The sequence below is a fragment of the Perca flavescens genome, chromosome 6 (assembly GCF_004354835.1).
Source record: "Perca flavescens isolate YP-PL-M2 chromosome 6, PFLA_1.0, whole genome shotgun sequence".
NCBI lineage: Eukaryota > Metazoa > Chordata > Actinopteri > Perciformes > Percidae > Perca > Perca flavescens.
In genome coordinates, this window is record NC_041336.1 from 27274208 (window position 1) to 27290637 (window position 16430).

Here is a 16430-nt window from a genome sequence, read left to right on the forward strand (position 1 = left end):
GGACTCATGACATAGCGAATGACCATGGGGACCCTTTCTAAACTACTATTTCTAAATGAGCTAGAGACATGGTTTCAACTCCAAAATTTCTTTTTGTTTCTGGGATCCTGAAAATCACTTAAAATGTTAGGATTTCACAAATAAAGGTCAAACCTGACTTTCACCAACCCTATGGGGACACATGGCAAATTCTTTTAATATTTATAATATTTATACCCCCATTCCATTGAAATACTCCTCCTTCTATTATATACATTTTTTTTTTCAGCTATAAAGACCTCATATTTACTTTTATCACTCGTTGTTGTATATTACAGGTGAAATAATTAAAGTAGCCACCAGGTGGCGCTTCCATGGTTTTTGTTTTTTATGTTTTGATGCTCCTCTTGCCTGTCTTAAGTTTGTTTTGGCCATTTAATGTCACAAATGTTTTCTGATTCTGCAAGGGTGGACAAGCTGGTTTAAAGAGAGTAGCTCTGCTCCATAAACAGACCTGCTATGCCCTATCCTCCACTCAAACTCCAGACTACTGACATCACAATAAAACCGCTGATCATATTTAGACCCTATATACCCTCATTGATAAACATATAAAAGAATATACATGCTTTTTTATTTACTTTCAAAAGCTTTAGTGTATATTTGACACAAGACTGTTCTACAAAGCTACTGAAAGTAATGTAAAGGGCATTTTAATGACTTTTTAATGAACACAGGACTTTGTATGCTGTACGAAAATGTAAAAACAAAATGCCAATTAGAATTTGGCTAAAACTCATTTGAGTTGTGTGTTTGAACCAAGTGCACTCCATACCAGCGAGGTGGGGTCCGTCCACTTACAAAACAAGAATTGAATCAATAATATAACACACTATCTTGCATGCAGAGTTCTGTAAGCTTCTCCTACATGTCGAGAGGAAAACTAAATATAATGCAAAGAGGCTGAATTAGGCCAGTTTATCAGAATTTAAAACCAAAAATAAGCAATTAAATTTTGGACACATCTAAACATAGTGACCCCCTCTCATATTATCAAGTGCCAAGAGATGAACAAAATGGACACCCACTTACCCAGCTGAGTTCACAAACCTGTTCCACCAAAGCATCAGGAACATAACCAACAACTCAACTAGATTACACCACAGCTTAAACAAAACTACATCATCTATTTTCCAATAGATGATGTAGTTTTGTTTAAAAACTACATGTTTTGTTGCTCTAAATCAACCGGACACCATAGCAGATTATTTGAGCATGGTTACGGATCGGCACAGTACAGACTGAGTGCGCACAGCCTTGCCATTGAAAACAGGTGACAAAGGAAAACCTGGCTCCCTGTAGAGCAAAGGCTCTCCACTGATTGCACCCTTAGTGAGCCTAAAACAGAGCCAAACTTCCTCACTTAACATGTCAAATATATAAACATTTGGAAAATATATTTCCAAAGAATATATATAAGAACCAAAAGGTTTTCTATAGCTCTCAGATTAAATTAAATTACCAGTCCTACTAGGAGAAGACACTAAGAGCTGTGAGCAGGCAGCAGTCTGTGTTGCTTCCATAAATGGAGGGACAGTGAGTGATAGCAGTCGCCTGCACCTTGTACTTGTTTTGTTAATTTTTCTTTGTTTCCTGTCAGTATTGTTCCAACCAACCTTTGACTTGTAGTACTTTATATATTCTAGTTCATTCAGGAAATGCCACAGAAGCAATGGTGTTTACATTGCAGATTAACTTTATTATCACAACTCATCCATATACAAATTCATTTGTCCTGGCTCTTTGCTTCCTTCTCCTTCACCTCTTTCTCTTACTTCCTACAAACCTGTCTGTCTCTGCCGACCTCGATTTCTCTCTACAAACCTTTCTCTCTCTCTCTGTCTTTTCTCTCTCTTTACCTCTGTTTCTTATTTTAAAAAATGTTCAGGAACACTTTCTCTTTCTACACACCCATCTATCTCTCCCTACATAGTCTCTCTCTCTAATATACATACCTGTCTCACTCTCTAATCTACATACCTGTCTCACTCTCTAATCTACATACCGGTCTCTCTCTACATACCTGTCTCTCTCCTTTCTACATACCTGTCTCTCTCTACATACCTGTCTCTCTCTACCTACATACCTGTCTCTCTCATTTCCTACATACCTGTCTATCTCTACATACATACCTGTCTATCTCTCCCTGCAAACCTGTCTCTCTAAAAACCTTTCACTCTCTCTACAACCTGTGTCTCTCTCTAACTCCATTTCTCGAACCACCCATGACCCACTACCACAATGTTCTTTAGGATAAAAATTTAAATTACATCACTCAATGAAATAATAGTCAGAGCATGTTGACATATTAAATTTGAAAACAAAAGAGCTATAACAATCTTAATAAAATGTCTTTGCATGCTCAGATATGAGCTGAATTGAAGTTAGCGCTGTACCTAGTTGTGGGATTGTAGAAGAACTTAGATGGCAAAAAAGAATTATGTTCAGTGATTACAATTTAGATTTCCATTAGTTATTTTCTAGACGCTTTAAAGTGTCAATGCGGTTCTTCACATAGAACTTAACTGCCTTCCAGCTCCTCCCCTAAGCACCTCTGAGGATCCCTTGATAGATGCTTCACACTGGGCTTTGCCAGGAACCCTGCCAGAGTTGATGTTGTCCATGAGATTGCTCTCCACAGCCTGGACCTCCTCTGTGCTCCACTTCTTTCTCGCCATTTTTTGATGAACCTTAGACAAAGTAAGGCCAATCAATGTAAAATTGCTTGCAGAGTTTAAAGATTAAAAATCTAAAATGATGGGTGTCTGGACAGTAGTAACTAGGTGGTTTCTATTGTCGTGCTAATAATAATAATAATAATAATAAGTAATTTAGACTGAAAAAAAACTGTAAAAGTGTGGTTGTTACAAGGGGACTACATGGCAACTAGATGGTTGCTAGATGTTACCTCATAACCACCTAGGGCTGCACAATAGAGACACAGCACATCGCGTCTTACTCCCACCAGAGAGGAAAACATCTTTCCGCTCTACATCGACTTGTATTGGATGAAGGTGCCTCATCTTCAATTTTGTCTGCTGGCAAACCGAAACAGTCCTAAAAGCTGCTGTGTGGTGATATTTATTACCAACAATGTATAGAACCCAGAACCTAAGTTTTCATAAGTTGTGGAACCGAAAAACTGAGCTTTTATGATGACAAAAGTGGATATATACGTGAGGAATCAGCAGAGAAATGGTTAGACTGTGGGATTCTGACACTAAGCTAACAATATGCCCAATGTTACGTTTGCAGCAAGCATTTTATTAACAAGTCAAATATCCAAATGTCAGTTTTAGACTAACTACAGTCTGTAAGGTAAGCTAACACAGGTAATGTTGGACATAACTTTAGTTTAGTGTCAGGATTCCAGTCTTCCCATTCTTCCTGCTGATTACTCATGTTTCTGTTGTTTGCTAGCAGACGGAATAAAGAGGAAAAACCTTGACACAATACAAGTAAACGGAGGGCAGAGAGCTGTTTCCCCCTGGTGGGGGCGGGACTTAAATACGCCGTCTCTATATGGAGAGAAAAAAAAATAAATGCTTTTCTTTTTTGTCACAATATACATTTTTACTTAAATTTAAAATTCATGATGATGTAATATTTTGTTGGGGTCTTTTTTCCTATATCTGAAAAACATGATTTGTAGGCCAGGGTATCTCTGTTTCTTCAATCTACATATTGCACTTGGCCATATTGTGATTTTGATAATATTTTTGATTAATTTTTCAGCCCCATAAGTCCCTAACAACTACTTAGCAAAAACCAAGCAATGCTCTACCAACCACCTGGTTGGTACTGCACTTCCTTTTTAGCCTTGATCTGGCTGCAAGTAAGTACCAGTTTCATTTACTTACTGACAAAATCAGCTTTATATCACATAGGACTACTTAAATAACATGAGACATTTGTACATAGCTGACCAGATCCCTTTTAGTTAAGCTCACATGCAAATTCACAATTACTTTTATGGCTTTGTAAATCATTGTCCAAAACCAATTTTTACGTTAATCTTGATTGCTATACCTATGTGAGTACTGACGAAAAATAAAAACGAGCCAAATCAGTGCTAGCAACACAGAGCTGCTGCAGCTAATGCCCAGAGCTCCCACTGAGCTAAAACGGCAGTTTTGGGGGCATAAGATAAAGTGTGTGAGAGTGCCTTTGTGTCTCTTAACAGACACAAAATGCAATTAAAATGTCTGTACAACATGAACAGGGCCCTTACATGACAACTAGATGCATTTGTGTTCAGCCCAGCCTCTGTAATAATCATCACAAAGCAGTTCCCTGTGTATTTGTAGCATTTATATCCATTTTGTGTGTGATCCATCTAGCGTTGGTGAGTAGAAGTCTTGTCTGTGTTGATTGTTGTGGTTTCCTTAGCCGGGCTAGCAGGCCCGGCCGGCGTTCAACTTCTGCTTCCTGCCTGCCCTCCTGGCTTACCGTGGCCGACAACAATCCAGTGGCGCCCGCTGGTCTGGTGGAGGTCTTCCAGAAGACCATTCAAGCCTTTGCTGTGAAAATTTTTATTTTATTTCCCCTCAAAAATAGGTAATTGAGCACTGTAGTGGTTATGACCATATTAATGACTATGTTACTACATGGAAACGGGCCAAATGATGCCTGTTTCTTGTACAGTAATAGCCTTACTGAAGGCTAGCTCTAGCTCCATAGTTACATTACTCCAAGCTTCTTCCTTTGTGAACACCTCCGCTCTTCACTCTTCACACACGACGCTCCTCCAACCTGCACACTGTTTACCTTTTCCTGCTACAACTGAATTCAAACGGGACTTTAGCACGAGACTACAGCTAGCCGTCTGTAACACTATTTTACTGTACAAGGCAAACATAATTTGGTCCGTTTCCATGTAGTTACATAGTCACTAATATGGTCATAATCACTACAGTACATTTACAGTACTACTACTACATTTTTGAGGTGGGAAATAAAAATTTTTGCAGCGAAGGCTTGAATGGTCTTCTGGAGGACATCCACCAGACCAGCGGGCGCTCGTTGGATTGTTGTCGGCCATGTAAGCCAGGAGGGCGGGAAGGAAGCAGAAGCAGGGACGCCGGACGGGCCTGCTAGCCCGGCTAAGGAAACCACAACAATCAACACTGGCAAGACTCCTACTCACCAACGCACACAAAAATGGATATATATGCTACAAATACACACAGAACTGCTGTGTGATGATTATTACCAAATAATTATATTAATAATATTCCTGGCTGAACACACTCACTCATCCCAGACGCTAGCTAGCAGCTAAGAGGATAGGTGAATTTAAACAATGGCTAAGTTGCTTAACGCATCTTGTTGTCATGTAAGGGCCCTGTTCATGTTGTACAGATGTTTTAATTGCATTTTGTGTCTGTTAAGAGGCACAAAGGCACTCTTTATCTTATGCCCCCAAAACTGCCGTTTTAGCTGAGTGGGAGCTCTGGGCGTTAGCTGTATTAGCTCCGTGCTGCTAGCACCGAATCGGCTCATATTTTTTGCTATCGACGGTACTCACATACAGTAGGTATAGCAAGATTAATGTAAAATTGCCAGGAGTTCTCCTTTAATACTATTGATTACAGAAAAATGCCATATCATTAAAGACCAAATTTAAGTACCGGAGGAGTAGGCCAAATCCCATCAGTGGTAGTCAGCCAAATTTGTATATTTTCTGAAAATGGCTCAGAAAAGTATTGGTCTAGAGTTTAAGATGTTGGGTCTTAAAGTTCAATGAGGCTGTGATTAACCTAGAGTTTTAAACAAGCGCAAATTTACAATAGCTGCGACCACTTAGTGCTGTGGAACCGGTACCAGGTCCGTCGGACTTAACAGGTTAAAACCAAGACAATTTCCCCACTACTGTTATTGTCAGACCAAGTTGTGCATTGGATTGTATGTGAACTTACAAATACACTTTCTGCTCGCTTGAGTTCAGGAACACTTATGTCCTCCTTTTCAGGGACGGAACTTAGTTCAAGGATCACTGTAGAGTCAGAAGAGCTCTGGTCCATTTCCTGGGGATCAAATACAAAAAAAACAATTATTGTTGTTAGATAAACTAAATGTATGCCATTTACTTATTGATAATTTTTCTGTTAAAACTAATTGATTTTAGAATTCCTCTCCCACTACATTCCATATTAGTATTACTATGCACCACATCTAACGTTACCTAGTATAACCTGCCAAACTGACTGACTCTACTCAACCTTTTGGTGACCTTTTAAAATCTGTAATCTTTGACACTGATGATGATGATGGATAAAGCCTAACAAACATTTTTTTCCAGATTAACCTAATGATGAAAATGTGACATATTATGGTGGGATTCATGTAGGCTTATTATTACTTGAGATTATGTACAACTCTGTGATTTTATAAAACAAAATCTATAATACAATGACTTACACAAAGCAAAACCTTACTTGGAAAAAAAATATGAAACCTACAACTCAGGCTAAATACTGGATCATCCTGCAATGGCCCACTTAAGCCAGTTATGATGCCATGTTGTTCAATAAAAACATGATGCAGAGAGAGGAAGGGATTGCTAGGTGTGTTTGCTTAAAAAGTAGGAAGTTTACATTGGCATGACAGAAAGGTAAGCTATGTTTGATTTGTGTTGCAGGCTAGTTAACTTACGGCGTGAGTTTAAGCAGCAGCCATAATGAACCGATAACATGTATGAGGGCCTATGGCAAGAATGCTGTGACTGAATGATTACAGTTGCTAAGTATAATAAAACATAATGCTAATGTTACTAGCTGCAGCTCTTCTTATGGTGCTGTTCGAGGTTTCTTCCTAAGAGGGAGTTTTTCCTCGCCACTGTCGAACTGCTTGCTCTTTCGGGAATTGTTGGGGCTTTGTAAATTATAGAGTGTGGTCTAGATCTAATCTGTAAAGTGTCTCGAGATAACTCTTGTTATGATTTGATACTATAAATAAAATTGAATTGAATTATGATGCTGCTGAACTTTTCTCATAAACTTGTAGCTGATGATCACATTATTATTGAGGGTGCAGTTATAGGCAGTCATTACAGGTAGCTGTTGGACTGTTTACATTTTCCACTTTAAAAATACATACACAGGGAAAACAACATTTAAACAAATAGCTAATATTTCTGCCTTGCCGCAGTAATTTATAACTATGAAGGTAAATATGGTGCAAAACATGAGAGAAAATGGTCCACCTATTGAAAAATATTCACACAAAAGAATTTCACAAATGTGTAGATTGATTTTTACAGATACAATGATAGCTGCAAACTTGTAATGCAACATTTACCCATCATTATTTAATATAAATAATAATAATATATAAAAATCAGTAAATGTTGCATTACAAATTTGCTACTGTCATTGTATCTATGGTAAAATAAATCTACACATTTGTGAATTAGTGTTATTACATTCAGATCACGGTTTTGAGAATGTTTTCTATGAGTGACGATCTCAATTTCCAAGTTCAGATTTTTTATGTTCTCTGGAAGCTGGTCCAAAGATCGACACCATAGTGGTTAAAAGCTGCTTCCCCCTGTTTTGTTGTGACAGTAGGTTTCAGTAGTAGTTGCTTATGTTTTAATCTAAGGTGTCTTGGTTGAGAATGTTGTTGGAATATGTCATGCAGGTAGTTCCCATGGAAGGTCCCATCCCCTTTAGTGTCTTAAAAACTAACAGAAGAGCCTTAGAATCAATTCTGTATTAAATTGGGAGCCAGTGTAAGGACTTTAAGACTGGCGTAATATGATCTGTTCTTTTTGTTTTAGTAAGGATCCTGGCTGCACTATTCTGTACCATTTGGAGAGGTTTTAAAGTCTTTTTAGGGAGTCCAGCACATTGCAATAATCAATCCCACTAGAAATGAAAGTATGTATGATTTTTTCAAGATCCTCCTTTGAAATATATTCTTTTAGTTTATTGATATTTTTAAAATGAAGGTATAATGATTTTATGACTGTTTTAATGTGACTGCTAAAATTTAAGGATACCAAGGTTGTTTTTTTTTACCACTTTCTTTGCTATTAAGCCCTTCCTTTAAAGCAAGGTAGAAAGTTTGCATCTTTCCTCCTCATTTCCAAAAACTACCATCTCAGTTTTATTTTTGTTAAGCTGGAGGAAGTTCTGTGACATCCAAGTATCTATTTCTTTAAGGCACTGTCAGAGAGTGTTAATGGGGTTATAGTCATTAGTAAAGATATGACAGGAGATAAATGTTTACAACAGAACTTAAATAGATCAAATTGAAACGTTATAGAGCATCAGGGTAATCTCATTTGGTAAACTATAAGATGGCAGCCATAGAATGTTGAGGATGTTTCATACATTGCATTGGTTTGATGTGTGACAGTGCATGACAGGGTTTTCCCTGAGATTTCAGAGCGCTTAGGTGCAATGACGTCACACATTCATTTGCATATTGGTGATGTCATTAAACAGTTATTTTTGCAAAAGCTTAGCCGAGTTGTTGTTGGTTGCAGCTAGGGAAAGATCATTAGAAGCAAAACTTGGAGGAGCTTGTCACTAAAATGAGAATAGCTTGTCCACCTTAAAGGTCAGCCCACGGTTGGTGAGTGAACCTTAGCTAAAGTTGTCGCTAGCTCTGTGCCGGGCTGGCTAACCGTTTCACTTTTAAACCAGCAGGTAGCAAGCAGGACACGGGAACTTGGCTTTGGTCTTGAGGAGTTATAGCAATTACCAACAGATATACTGTACACAGACTAAAATTCTACATTCACATCTATTATGCAAATGATTATTAACTTTATACTCACAGACAAACACAAGTCCCTATCTTTTTCACCTCTCTTTTTCCACCACACACTATCTAATGTGTGGGCTGTACCTGGGGCTGCGTGTGCAACATGCATGGTGTGTGTGGTTGTGACACTGTTTGTGTCCATCATACAGCACGTGTCCAGAAGACAACAAGCAGGAGCCCCTCCTGTTCATCGGCTTCTATACAGTCTATGTTTGCAGTCCAGATGATGTCCAAATTGTTTTTATGTTTATACGCTTTGGCGCTGCCCCTAAGCTCTATAATGGCAGAGATAACCCCGCATGAGACTCAGAAAGTTGGATTTATCAACAAAAATGCAGGTGGAATACTCGTACAAATCGAGCCTTTGCCATGCAACACATCAACTTTCTGAGTCTCATGCACCAAACCAACACTGATTTACATGACAATATTTCCAAACAAACATTCTATAGCAGACATTTAATGTGTAGCAGCAAAATAACCAAAAAGAGATCATTAAGTCAAATTCATATTACGAGTTGTCCTAATTATCACTTTACTGACCTGAAGAATTGAAAGGGCTGTCACAGTGACCATGAATGGTTGTCAAATCTTCTTCCTGCAAGTCATATCATATATCATATTAGTCACACATTTTAGCTGCATTTCTCCAGTTTATTAACAGTAGATTAGGCAGTTGTCACATGCACCATCAGAGAGGTAGTATAACACTGTATGTCCATATTTTCGATAAATTAATATGAACAAAAATTTATATTTTCAATTGGGTCTGATGAAATAATGAAAACTTTGAGTCTAAAGGGGCTTTCAACATTATACATCTTTCTTAAGCCATACTAATGCTCAATGTGTAATAAATAAATGTGCAGATTACAATACAAGATAAACCAAATAACACCACAAAACTTTCAAATATTAGTCCAGAAAACCTGATAGGATGTTTTTTTATATGGGAAAAGTACAATATATTTATCTCTCTGGAGAAAATAGTTCCCCAGCCACCTCTCCTTCTGTAGTCACCACTCCCTCTCACTCAACACCCCCCCCCCCCCCCCCCCACACACAGCACTATCTGATTCTGACTACAAGACACATGTTGCAGCACACTTCATTTCAGCTCAGTATCAGTGCATTTAACATTACTGCAGCCATCTCTCTTGATTTATACTTTTGTTTAACCCCCCCCCCACCCACACATACACACGTATGGTAAAAGTTGCAAAATGGCGACAGGTCACGGCATGTGCACGTTACTAAATGGCTGACCTGGTCCTGACAACAACACCTGCTACTGTCCTAAACTAAGGTTTCCATTTGACACGACGACGGCACAATTTACTGTAAACTAAGATGGTGTTGGTTTATAAACTGTAATGTTAGCTGCCATTAAACTAGCTAGCATTAACTTATTTGGCTGACAAGATATAAGTTAGCCTTCTAACATTTTACTTTCAAATTAATCTATAAGAGTTGCTTTACATGTGATAACAGTACAAATCTATTTTAAACAGAATTGTAAACGGTTTAAATGGCAGTAAAATCAATTTTAGACTCACCATCTCCCTGATCCATGACTCCAGCCTGCTCTCGTCCATGCAGTGAAGATCTGACGCAGAGTTCACAGCTTACGTGAGGGGAGGGGCTGGACACCATGGGGACTCCGGCACACACACTTGCCACATGGCCGGAGTGGGGGATGGGCGTGGTCGGGATGGGGACTTGAACATGACATACGTGTGTAACAGTGTTTTCTTTTAAACGGCGTCAGTAGCTCAATTTGAGACCGCAATCGAAACCAAACGAACCCTGAAATCTTTCAGCATATAAGCAGACGAAGGCTTTTGACTTAACTTGAAATAAAAATAATTATTTTTTAATTTATTATTAGTTAGTTTTTTTCCTCAAAATTAAGCCAATGACAAGTGTACATACTAAATGGATACATTTTTCCTCATTAGCAAAAATTAATAATTATAATAAATATTCATAACATTCATCAAAATATCTGTATATGCTTGTGCATGTCAGCGTGCTCTTATCTGTTCAGTTGATATTTGAGTTCACACCATGTCAAACTCACCTAATGTAAGGGGAGGGCCTGGACACGCAGGGGACCCTAAACACACCTCATGTTCGCCACATGGTAAAGGCATGGCCAGAGTGGGGGATGGGCGTGGTCAGGATGGGGACTTGAACATGACAGATTGTGTGTAACAGTGTTTTCTTTTAAATGTGGTAACATTAGCTCAATTTAAGACTACAATTTAAACCATACGCTACAAACCCTGAAAGTTTTTAGCATATAAGCAGACAAATATTTGCCATTATTTGAAATTAATTTCTTCATTATAATTGGGTTGTTTTTTATACTAAATTAATACATTTTTCTCCCCATCAATACAAAATTAATTAATAATAATTGTTATACATATTTTTATCTTGCATGTTCATAACATTTATCAAAATATATTTCATATATTGTAGTTCTGATTCTCAACTTTATAACGCAGCTCCCTCTCTTCAATCTCTCTCTAACTCGCTCCACCACAAACCCTGGTTGCAGCGCTCGTTGAGCCACCGTCTAAAACTGCCATTTCCACCAGCTGACAGTTTGTAACAGAAATAAATGCATTATGGATCATTTTATTTCTATAGTTTGTAAGCTCACTTGACCAGCTGACTTCTGTTGAAACGAAGAAGACGTCTCTAACGTTTTAAAACCAGCCTCTGGAGTCTTGACCAGCTGAGTCGCAGCAACACCATTAGCTGGTTTGTAGACTGCTGAAACTGCAATGTTCTAAAACAGTAGTGTCTAAATCGCCAATCTTTGGTCTAAACTCTTCTATAATATATTAGAAACTTCCAATTTGATAAAGTCAGTGTTTATTAGACCACAAATGAGACAATTATTAGAACAACACAGAATCTCTCACTTGTTACTCAAAATTGTCATGAAAATATGAAATACCATAAATATGTTAAAATACACTGAAAGGGGCCTTTAAGATGTCGTGTTTGATTTAGAATTTGAGTGAAAAAAATGTAATTGTGCTGAGAGCAAGCGAGCAATTCGGCAATTCTGAGAGGTGCATGATGCCAGGGGTAGAGCAGCGCCTGGTTGGGCGGCACTGCTCTCAATGGATTGGCCCGCGCAGAGCGATTTTGCCGGCTTTTATGTGTAGGCAGCTTTAAGCCGTCTGGACCATAGAAATTATAGGGTTTTGAGTATTGTTATTAATACATGAGCTTAAAGTTTTAAGAATTGTATTCATAGTTCCCTTTAGGCCTTACAGCTTTTTAAAAAGTTAATTACAAAAGTAACAATATATTCATCATCGTTAGCTTATACTATATTATCTATATGTAAATGAAATGTAGGGATAAGATACTATATTATCTATATGTAAATGAAATGTAATGGATAAGATGCAGATCTGAAGCAACATCAGAAGTATCCATGGTGAGAAAAAAGGGAGAATGGATGGCAAGCAATAAAGCTGAACTGCACCAAACCTTCAAATGAGCTTGAATATCAGGTATGATAGTCCAGCAATGAGGTGGCATAACTAAAATATCAAAACCATATTATAAAAAGGTTGCTCAAATCAAGCAAACTGATTTGTTCTGGTTCTTAATAGTGATATAATAACAACCACATACAAAAGCTATAATTAGAATTCCTTTGAACAACAAGTATCACTCCAAGTTTGAGATACATTACACAAACTGATAGCTGGTGCAACGGACAAAAGCTGTTCATCTGCACACACACTGCCATGAAACAGAGTTGGTTGGCGAAGTATCTATATACTGTATATATTTAGAATATTTTCCCCGCTTTATTTTGCCATCAGACAGCCCTTTACTAAAAGGAATTGAAGTTGTTGTCTATGCTCTCTTAAAAAGCCTTCTTCATTGATAAACACAGCAATTTTAATCTAGCAGAAAACAGGAGTTGCTCTTCTACCACTGCCGCCAGCAGTTAGTTGCTTGTCTAGTTCTGTCTCGATTGTTAAGTTAGTTTTTGTTATTGTTTGCCTTTTCATTAGCTTTATGTAAAAGAAATAGTCTGTGCAAAAAGTCTGTGCTAGGCTAACATTATCTGCCCTGCTATATGTTGTGCCTTTATCACAACATACTATGGCCTGTTGTAAGCTGTTACTTAAGTATTAAAATATCTTAATCATTTCTTAAATAACTATAAATATAATGAATACATATTTAATGCATTAGTCTTTATTGAACATGTATAGCATAAAATAACGTGAGGTTTTGTTTGGAAATAACCTCAAACTGAATTCATGCCAAACTGTCTGTTCCTCTGGGCCTCTCTGCTTCAGAGGTCACAACCAGGTCAGTTGAGACATTGGGTGGGGGAGGGAGGACTGCAATCTGCACCTGCACTACTGCTGCATTCAAGGGAATATGGAAATTGCAATTTTACTGACCCAGACTGGTCATGTTTTTTACTAAAATGGAGGACTGCTGATGTCTTTTTTTTTTTGAAGTTATTTTAAGACAATTTAGCTCTTGCTGAGTAATTCAATGCATCCTCTGACCTGGATGACTGAGAACACACTTTAAATTATGGATTTGACTTTTCTGTTTGTGAAATTTACCTCAACATGAAGACCCATAGTTCTGTAATATCCAGGCACACCTGAACACACAGTTAGAAACGTGCTTGTTTGTTTAAACCTAAACAGCCCAAGTTATGAAGGATACAGATGCAGCAGCATGATTAATCCATGTGAAACACATTAGATTTTTTAGCAAACTAGGTTGGGCTGAGTGTAAAAAAAAAAGAAAATCTGGGCTAGGGTAAGTAATGATCTTATCAAACAGAATATACAGATTTCTTTGTAAGCAATAGCAATAGCAGGGCTTAAGGTTAATAAGGGGTTTGTGGACTGCAGATGAAAATTAGCCGGTACGGCTAAATCTGGCACATTTACATGTTGGACATTGTACTCATGTTGATTAATGTGCACTGTCCCTTTTTAAATAAAGAAATCTAAAATATATATATATATATATATATATATATATATATATATATATATATATATATATATTTATAGTTAATGATGAGGGGTGAAACATAGATATGGTAGCTTTCAACCAATGATTGATTTAGCAAACTGGATAATGCAGCTGAGTCTGGCCAAGTCCTGAGTCCTGTTTAACCTTACCAGAAGCAGGAAGTATGCTCTTTCAGCCTTTTGCAGTGGTGTTGATTTTTGCATCCCACTTCAGATCCTGGGATATTGTGTATTCTTGAATGTGTGTCCCAGTGGTGACTACTGAGCCAAGAATGTTAAAGATGATAGGTAAAGGTCCCAACTTTTCCAAACTTAAATATATTACAGAAGTTATAATTACGAAATAGGCTATATATATTGATGACTACCTTTTATTTTTGCTCTCTATCAAAAGAAAAATATGTTGTATGCTGTAAATCAAGGCCCAAACGCACTGAAAGCGATAATTGACGCAGTTCTTTTGACCTGCCTTATTTGACCTGCCTCATTTGATGCTTCCATGGCGCACTGCAGGCATCAGATTTTAAGCGCCAACACCACAGAACCAGCAGTATTGTAGAAAAGGTCGCTATTTAGGCAAAGGTTTTGTGATGTTACAGATCCCCCATCAGTAGAGGCATTGTACTTTTTGTGCCATAACGGACATTTAATTTGTTATATTAAGAAATATTTAAGTTGCATTCATTCAATTTCACTTTTTTTTATAATGACTTTAAGCTACAGAACAAGTTTATAGTCCAGATTATGGATACATGACCAGAGGGACCGACCCTGCACTTACAAAACAGATGCGGATAGGGTTTTTTTTTTAATGACAGCGCAGGTCACTAAAAATTATTGTAAAAATGTATGATATAGTGCTTGTTCCTCATCCTCCACTGCATCATTCCTTCCCATTTTTTCAGCTCATTTGTAAATGCCATCACAATGATTACTGGGCTTTTAAGAGAAACTTTCACTCAGTTGCCGTGACATTTTTGAATGGTTTAGGTGCACAGAAGTATGAGCTTGATTCACACAATCATAAACATCCCCTCGTGTTTCACCATCAACAAAAATAAATAGAAGGCTGTTTGTAGAGCGGATCTGTGTGGCGTATACACACAACTATCATGCTGCTCTCACAGCTGGTGTGGCCAGTTTCACAGCAATAAACTATGATCACAGTCAGTGAGACAGCTAACAGACTAGAGTAGACTAACGCTTTTGTTGCGTATTGGCCATTTAAAACCTTGGGTGTACTTCCAAACGCGTGTCAGATGCTTTTAGTGCATTTGGAACTTTAAGCTCAAACTTTTGCCACGGAAGCTACTGTATTAGAAGGATACTCCTGAAAATTTAAAGAGTGCTGGAATGTGGAACGTCTGATACTTGTAGAATGGGATTATTATCTTGAACCTTTGCCTATCGTCTTTAAGGGCAGATGGAGGGTGCTCAGGGGGCTCTTCCTGAAGTCCGCAATCATCTCCAATGTCTTCTGAGCATTTAGTTACAGGTTGTTGTGGCTGCACCAGGATGCCAGCTGCTTGACATCATGTCTGTAAGCTGACACATCATTGTTGGATATAAGCTTTACAGGGGGTCCTGGAGGGGCAGTCAGTAGTGTATAGAGAGTAAAGCAGGGGGAGAGCACACTGCACTGTAGGGCTCCAGTGCAGAGAGACATGGTCAGTGATATGTGTGCTTTCTGAGCCTAAAATGATGTTTCCTATTCGTATTTTGAAATATGTGGCCAGATGGGAAACCCCATCTCCAGCATAACGGTTTTGGGTTAAATTCCCACTGCGATACATCAACCAATGTGTCCCTGAGCAAGACACTTAACCCCTAGTTGCTCCAGAGGCGTGCAACCTCTGACATATGTAGCAATTGGAGGTCACTTTGGAAAAAAGCGTCCTCTAAATGACATGTAATGTAATGGAACTGTAATCCACAAATCGAACCTTTGCAAGGTTACTAGGTCTGGTTATATAGTTATATTAGATGAATGAGGAAATTAAGATATTAGGCACAGGCGTTTGACATGATGAAGATGTTGCATGCATGGTTAGTAGCCTATATTACCAAGTTTCTAATGGTATGAAACAAAACTATGAAGAAATAACTGAGCAAGAACATTTAGAGATGCATCTGAAGGGCCAATATAGTGAGGTGTGTTTTTTACAGTTTCATAACCATTTGTAAATAGATTCATTAATTCACTAGTATAGTTGATGGATCATCAGGATAAAAAACATTTAGAAAATCAGTAATCCTATCTTGATAATTTAGGTCTATAAACAGGTAACTGGCAAAGTAAATACAGTTATAGTATTATAACAGAAAGATAAAATAGCTATCTGCAATATAATTACAGTAAAATGTAACATTTAACTTAACTAAGGCAACAAGATTTGTTCATAATTCTCTTGTTATGTTAGACAATGAATAGCCTCATTTTAGTTACAATTGCAAATTAAACAAAAAGAAAAAAAACACATTCTAGGAAATGTTTAAGCAGAGATAGCTTTTTCAAGTGGAATTGAATAGGCGGTTAAATTGATTTTATGTTAAACCACTAGATATTGATCAAATTGT

At 37.7% G+C, this 16430-nt stretch overlaps 1 protein-coding gene and 1 long non-coding RNA gene across 2 annotated transcripts in view; both read right to left on the reverse strand.

Moving 5' to 3' along the window:
* Positions 1–16430, reverse strand: part of LOC114556662 (eukaryotic translation initiation factor 3 subunit H) — a 95949-nt gene that overhangs the window by 62815 nt on the left and 16704 nt on the right. The window lies entirely within an intron of this gene.
* Positions 5962–10587, reverse strand: LOC114556664 (uncharacterized). The gene is made up of 3 exons (XR_003692726.1): positions 10368–10587; positions 9355–9409; positions 5962–6065 (listed from the first exon to the last, which is right to left on the reverse strand). It is a non-coding gene; the product is annotated as an uncharacterized LOC114556664 (long non-coding RNA).